Genomic DNA, 7,341 nt, shown 5'->3' with positions numbered 1-7,341 from the left:
CTGGGCATTGCCTGGGAGCAGATTCCAGGGGCCCCTTGAACACTGTGTGCACGAGGAGGGGGCCTTCCACAGCCCGGAGTGCACCCCCAGGGACCCCTCCTCTTGTCTGACCACCCAGTACCTGAGGGGCTGGGGTGGGTGCTGGGCAGGGTGGGGGCGGGTGGGGCGCTGAGCGGGGGTAGGTAGGGGTGCTAGAAGGAGTGGGTGGGGGTGCTGGGTGAGTGGGGGGCGGGTGGGAGAGCTGGACAGGGGTAGGTAGGAACGCTTGGCGGGGGCGGGTAGGGGAACTGGGCGGGGGCATGTGCAGATGCCATGTCCCATCAGGGGTGGCTCTGCCAAGAACCGTCAGTGCCAACCCCAAGTAGGGGGACTGTCCCCGGTTCCCAGGGTGGCATTAAATTGCACAGGATGGAAATCAGACTCCAGGCAGCCCACACCTGAGAAGGGACCTTCTTTGTCTGCTCTTGGGGGTAAATTCCGGCCTCCCAGCACCCCGACTGCAATTCTGTCCACTTAATTTGGCTTTTGTCTGGGTGGCCCCCAGAGGGGATTACCCAGGGGTCCTGTTACAAGGCCCCCATCTCAGCCACTAATGAGTTCTGGGGCGGGCGGCAGGGGCAAGCTTGCGGCCTGTTTCCACATCGTCCTGGTAACCACGGGCGGCCGCCGCTCCCAGGGCAGGGAGGGCGGTCAGCCAGCAGGCCACGGACGTTCCTGTGCTTGCGGGGTGGAAGGTCCGCACGCCGGGAGATGTGTCAAGTGGTGACAAGTGCTGTAAAAAAAAAACACAGGTGGGGTGAGTGTCCCCGGGACAGGAAGGAGGCCGCCCACGTGGAGGACAGAGGACAGAGGGAGGTGAGAGCCGGGAGGGCAGGTCAGAGACAGGCGACTAGATGAGGCTCTGCGGGGGGGTGGGCAGGCTTGAGTGGGCTGTACTTCATGGAAGAGGAAACTGAGGGTCAGAGCGGCTCAGAGGCAGTGCCCTGGGGTCTGTCCAGCTGACAGGAGTGGGGCTGGGTTCTGATCTTGATCCTGGGATTTCAACCTGCTTTCATGACCGCTTTGGCCTGAGTCCACCCTTCCGGTGGCCCCTGACCTGAGCAGGAAACCCCATCGCAGGTTCAGACACAGGACTCCCGAGGCAGTGGGTTCCCCGGGGAAGGCACACAGTGGGGTCTCAGCCCCCGCCCCCTGTGGCTGGCTGGCCTCTGCTGCCCCCTGGCTGCCACCTTGGCGGGGCCACGCGACCCCATCGTGTATTACCTGGAGGCTCCAACCAGCGCCCAACCTGGGATTTTGCAAACAGGTTCACCAAATTGTCAATTAAGTGAAAATCAATCCTGAGTCATTCATCACAGGCTGCTCGGGCGGCGCATGGGCCTCCATCGATCGGGGCCCCCGGGGAGCGATTGAGGCCAAGTGCAGCCCCGCACCCGCTGCCTCAGGGCAGCCTCTGCGATCCATCATCCAGAATGGCCCTGCCCCCCACCTGGGGCTCAGGGCCTGCCCGGGGGATGGCCGAAATGGGCCCAGGGCCCTCTGCTCCAAACCCGGAGGCTCGTCTCCCCGTCAGCACCCCGAGCCTTGCCCCACCCCCCTACCCAGCCTTCCCTGGGGACCCAGCCCCTCCCCCCAGCACCACTGCTCCAGGACGGCTCCCCTGTCTCTCCCTGCTGGCCCCCGCAGCCCTGCTGTCTCCTTCTCCCAGCACCTGGGGACACTGGGGTCTCCTCCTCACGAGGGGCCATCAGGGACCAGGGGAAATATGCAGAGGAGACCGCATACCCCCAGCCTCAGCCTCCTGTTTCTAGCTGGCCTCCCTGCACTGGGCATCCTGACCTTGCCCCCTGACTACTGCCCTCCCTGCGGCAGGGGGCTAGGACTCGCCTTCAATGTGCTGAGCTGCGCTCCAGGCCCCCCTGTAGGGACAGAGTCCAGTGGGGTGCCCGCCTAGGGGCAAGTCCCCGGATAGCAGGCTGGGGTGCTTCTCATGACACCAGAGCTCCTGGATTGCCCCGTGGCTCCCTGCGCTCAGCCAGGAAATCTGCAGGTCCAGAAAAGCCTGAACCATAATTCCTTTATAATGCAGCACTCAGGCCATCATTTTATGTCAACAGGAAATAAAGCTCCTTCACCCCACCTGCAAACAGCCTGTCCCCAGCCTCCTCTCTCAGGAGCTGAGCCCAGATTTCTGGAGCCTCCCGGCAGGCACTTCAGGGCCTGAAGAGCTAGGACTGAGATCCTGTGCAGCCAACCCGTGGGGGCTGGGCACCCTGCCCTCTGAGTCAGTGGTGCCTCGCTCGAGTGGAGGCCGAGCATGTGACCGGGATGCCCTGGCTGTCCCCACTGGGCAGAGGAGCACAGGTTGAGGAGAGCTCCCAGCCCTGCTTCCTGGGCTTAAGGTGGAAACCAGCAGGCCTCACCACCACCCAGAGCCCCTCCTCACCTCCCCTCCTCCTAGAGCACAGAAGTCCAGGCTGCATGTAGGGATCGTTCCAGGGGTTTTACAATTGTCCATACTGGTTGACATTCCAGTTGCACTTCTGGGGGTCAGTTCATAGCCAGTATCCCTGCCTACCTGGGTCAGACGTCCCAGCCCTCCTGGAGCTGAGGCAAGAGCAATCAGCCTAAGTAGGAGGAAGGTTCTCTGCTCAAAGGCAAGCTCAGAGCATTACTCATTCACTTATTCATTTAATCACCTAGAAATATTCATTAAACCATTGGAGGACTTTTGCTTCTAACTATGAAGGAGTAACGGGGACTGAAATGTCCTTCATGTGGGGAAAAAAAGAAAAACCGAGAGCAAAATATGTAAAATGTGTAAAACAATGGTTGTCCAACACTGGAAGGTAGGCATTGGCAGATAGTGATCCCCAAGAGAGGGGGAGCAAGCAAGGTGAAGGCTCAAGGACCAAGCACCACAGAGGTGAGGGCTGTGTGGAGAGTAGGGGAGCCCCAGAGGGCCATGTGGAGAGGGGGGGAGCCCCAGAGGGCCGTGTGGAGAGTGGGGGAGCCCCAGAGGGCCGTGTGGAGAGTGGGGGAGCCCCAGAGGGCCGTGTGGAGAGGGGGGGAGCCCCAGAGGGCCGTGTGGAGAGGGGGGGAGCCCCAGAGGGCCGTGTGGAGAGTGGGGGAGCCCCAGAGGGCCGTGTGGAGAGTGGGGGAGCCCCAGAGGGTTGTGTGGAGAGTAGGGGAGCTCCAGAGAGCTGCAAAGTGGCTCCTCGGGCCCCAGGGGAACTGATCAGCACATGGGCATAAGGAAAACACTCAACCCTGGGAAAGAGCCACGGGAAAGGAGCACGAAGAGTAATCCTCGGAACTCTCCCTGGGAGTGGTTTACATTTCCACCACCTACGGTGGGAAGGTCCCGCAACACACGTGACATCTGGTGGGGCACTCGAGCGGGTACTGCCTCAGGGTTGCTGCAAAATCATCCCCAAACTAACAGTGTTCTCGTCAAACTGACTAACAGAGCTCAAAGGCCAGCCTCCAAAGGGGCAAACTCTTCCCAATAATGTAAGCATACGCCGGGAGAAGCTCAAGAGGATCTACAGGGACACAGAAATATCCAACACACAATGTCTGGCACGCACGCAAAAATTACTAGACACGCAAGGGCAATGTGACCCACGACGGGCAGGAAACTCACTCAGCAGGAGGACTCGGAAATGACACAGATGAGTCACTGGACACGACCATTAAGGCAGGTGTTATCCTGCTCCCTCCTTGCAGAAGGGAGAGGGGAGACTGAGCACGCCATGGACCAACTTGGATGATATAAGAAAAGACCCTCATCAAACTTCTAGACATGAAAAACACTGGATGGGATTAATAGCAGAGCAGGCACCAAAGAAGGAAAGATGGCAAGTTAGCCTGACGACATAGTGAGAGAATCTGCCTGAAATGAAACGCAGAGGAAAGCGACCAGAAAAGTGGGGCTGCTGCACCTGTCACCGGAGCCCTGCGAGAGAGCAGGGGGAAAAGCAGGCACGTGGAGAAAAGGAAGTACGTGGAGAAACAGTGGCGAAGCGTCTCCAGAACTGATGAAACTCGTAAACCCACGGAGCCCAAGAAGCTCAGCAAACCTCAAACACAAGAGATAGGAAGAAACCTACACTGAAGCACATCGTGTTTCTTAAAACTGACGATGAAGGATGGGCTCCCGGGTGGCGCTGGTGCTAAAGAGCCCACCTGCCAACGCAGGAGACGCAAACGACGCGAGTTCCATCTGTGGAAAGATCAGGAAGATGCCCTGGAGGAAGGCACGGCCATCGACTCCAGGATTCTTGCCTGGAGACCCTCATGGACAGAGGAGCCTGACGGGCTGCAGTCCATGGGGTCACAAAGTCAGACGCGACTGAAGTGACTTAGCACAATGATGAAGGTGACATTTTAAGAGCAGTGAATGGGGAAAGCACATAAGGGACAAAGGAAGACAGATGGACAGACAGCGACTCTCCAGAAGCAAGGCAGGTGGCTGACAGTTGAGCAGACTCCTTCAGGCTCCGGAAGGAAGAGAGGGTCCATCGACGCTGAGTTTCTGTGACTGCTGACGACTCTCGCAAAAGTGAACATGAGAAGCTTTTCAGGCAGACGAAAGCTAAAAGAATTCATCACCAGCAAACACACTCTACAAGAAATGTTAAAGGAAACCCTTCAGACAGAAAGAACATTATTCCTGATGGAAAGAGAGGTCAGCACAAAGGAATGACGAGCTCTGGAAACGGCAACTGCATGTCCAAGTATAAAATGCCTTCTTTCTAGTTAAAAAAAAATTAGAAAGGAATTGATTGAAATAGAATAGAAATAGAATAGAAATAGAATAGAAATAGAATTGAAATAGAATTGAAATAGAATAGAAATAGAATAGAAAAAAATTGTGGTAATGCATTATGGGGGTTTGTGACATAACATGAGAGTATGGAAATGGAAGTCTACTGCTGTGAGGTTCCTATGTATACCTGAAGGGGTTTAGCATCATCTGAAGGTAGACTGTGATAAGTTAAAGATGCGTAATTCTTAAAGGAAGCGCCAAAAACACAGAATAAAGAGTGACGACTAATAAGCCAACAAAAGGGATAAAATGGAACAGTGAAAATTCTTAGTTCACCCACAGAATGATAGAAAAAGAAGAAAAGGGGAACAAAGAGCTGCTGGGAGGAAGATAAAATAAATAGCAATAATGATAGCAGTAATCACATTAAATGTAAATAGTCTAAACACCCAACTCAGACAATGATTGTGCTATTGGGTCATAAAAGGGCGTAACATTCTCACATGGGCTAAAGTTGATGAACCTTGAAAACATCATACTAAGTGAAATAAACCAGATATAAAGGCCTTATATTGTAGGATTCTATTTATATGATATACCAAGAATAGTCAATTTTATAGCAACAAAAAGTAGAAAACAGTTATGAGGGGTTGGGGGAATGGGTAGTGAGTGTTTAATGAGGACAGGCTTCCAGATTGGGGGATAAACAGAAGGATAGACTTCCAGGTTCAGTTCAGTTCAGTTCAGTTGCTCAGTCGTGTCCGACTCTTTGTGACCCCATGGACTGCAGCACACCAGGCCTCTCTGTCCATCACCAACTCCCAGAGTCTACTCAAACTCATGTCCATTGAGTCGGTGATGCCATCCAACCATATCATCCTCTGTCGTCCCCTTCTCCTCCAGCCTTCAGTCTTTCCCAGCATCAGGGTCTTTTCTGATGAGTCAGTTCTTTGCATCAGGTGGCCAAAGTATTGGAGCTTCAGCTTCAGCATCAGTCCTTTCAGTGAATATTCAGTGTTGATTTCCTTTAGGATGGACTGGTTGGATCTCCTTGCTGTCCAAGGGACTCTCAGGAGTCTTCTCCAACACCACAGTTCAGAACTTTCAGGTTGGAGGGATAAAAATGAGACTTCCAGGTTTGGGGGATAAAAAAGTTTTCAAAAGAGAGGTGATGGTTGCATGACATAGTGACTAATTAATGCACTTGAAGATAGCTAAAATGGTGAATTTTATTTTAGTGTTTTTGAGGCATCCTTTTTTTTTTCCCGTTTTGGCTATGCTGGGTCCTCGTTGCTGCAGATGGTTCTCTAGTCGTGGTGAGGGGGCTGCTCTCTAGTCGCAGTACACGGGCTTCTCACTGCAGAGGTTTCTCTTCTTGAGGAGCATGGGCTCTCGGGGAAGAGGGTTTCAGCAGTTGCAGCTCCTGGGCTGTAAGCACAGGCTCAATAGCCACGGTGCACGGGCTTAGTTGCTCTGCACGCGGGATCTTCCTGGCTCAGGGACTGAACCTGTGTCTCTTGCATTGGCAAGCAGATTCTTTACCACTGAGCCACCAGGGAAGCCGTGAATTTTATATATATACATATATATATGTATACATATATATATGTTACCACAATTAAAAAATCAGTAATGTAATACGACAAACCTCATGGAATTTTGCAGTTTAAATGGGTGAATCGTACAGTATATGAACTATATCCCAATGCACTGTTTAAAAGGCAATGATTGCCAGAGCTGATTTAATTTTTTAACACATTTTTTATTCATTTATCTATTTGGCTGCACTGGGTCTTAGTTGGGGCATGCAGGATCTTGTTCCCTGACCAGGGGTTGAACCCGGGCCCCCTGCACTGGGAGTGAAGAGTCTCACCCACTGGACCACCAGGGACGTCCCCAGAATTTATTTGGAAAAAACCCTGTGCGTCAGGCAGTGCTGTTGATAGTGGGGACTGAGTAAGCACCCCCAGTCTGGGCCCTGTGAGCTCACCTTCTAGAAGAGACAGACGATGAAGAGGGAAGGCTGTGAAGAGAATTATTGGGAAGCAGGGATGGGATGCGAGTGATGGGAAGAGGGAGACTTCGGAGAGGGGCCTGGGGGGAGGAGAGGCAGCCCCTCGGGCATCAGGGAAAGAGGTCTGCAGCCTGAGCAGCCGATCTTAGGAACATTATTTATAATAGCAGTGAAATAGCAGCCTCCCAAATGTCTAAATGTCAAGGAAACTATTAGGGGTTTTATGCTACAACCAATCCATTGAGAATTTTGCAGCCATTAAAAAAATATTTTTCAAAAAATGTGTCGAAGAACTTGGGAAAATGTCTGTTACAATGGGTAAAAAACAGGAAATAAAGCCAACCGTGTGATACAATTATAACGGGCACAGGCAGTGCGTGTGTGTGCGCACACACACACACATCACACCACACATCTGACATCTCCCCTGTCTTTGCAGATGAGGAATTAAGGCCCAGGGAATGTGACAACTGCTTGACCAGGGCTGGCCGGCAACCCTGAGTCGGCCCTGGGTTTTTACTCCCGAGCTGCCTCCTGCTGGGTTCTCCCAAGGTCA

The 7,341-nt window shown here is 53.2% G+C and overlaps 1 long non-coding RNA gene across 2 annotated transcripts; it reads right to left on the bottom strand.

The window, feature by feature from the left end:
• Window positions 1-434: 434 nt before the first annotated feature.
• On the bottom strand, window positions 435-4,308 carry LOC113901807. 2 transcript variants are annotated; one of them, XR_003513544.1, is made up of 2 exons: window positions 2,447-4,308; window positions 435-772 (listed from the first exon to the last, which is right to left on the bottom strand). It is a non-coding gene; the product is annotated as an uncharacterized LOC113901807 (long non-coding RNA). The 2 variants fall into 2 exon arrangements; XR_003513545.1 differs by having other exon boundaries at window positions 2,579-4,308.
• Window positions 4,309-7,341: the final 3,033 nt, after the last annotated feature.

This window comes from Bos indicus x Bos taurus, chromosome 11 (genome assembly GCF_003369695.1).
Source record: "Bos indicus x Bos taurus breed Angus x Brahman F1 hybrid chromosome 11, Bos_hybrid_MaternalHap_v2.0, whole genome shotgun sequence".
NCBI classification, from domain to species: Eukaryota; Metazoa; Chordata; class Mammalia; order Artiodactyla; family Bovidae; genus Bos; species Bos indicus x Bos taurus.
This window is presented reverse-complemented; position numbering and strand designations above follow the sequence as displayed.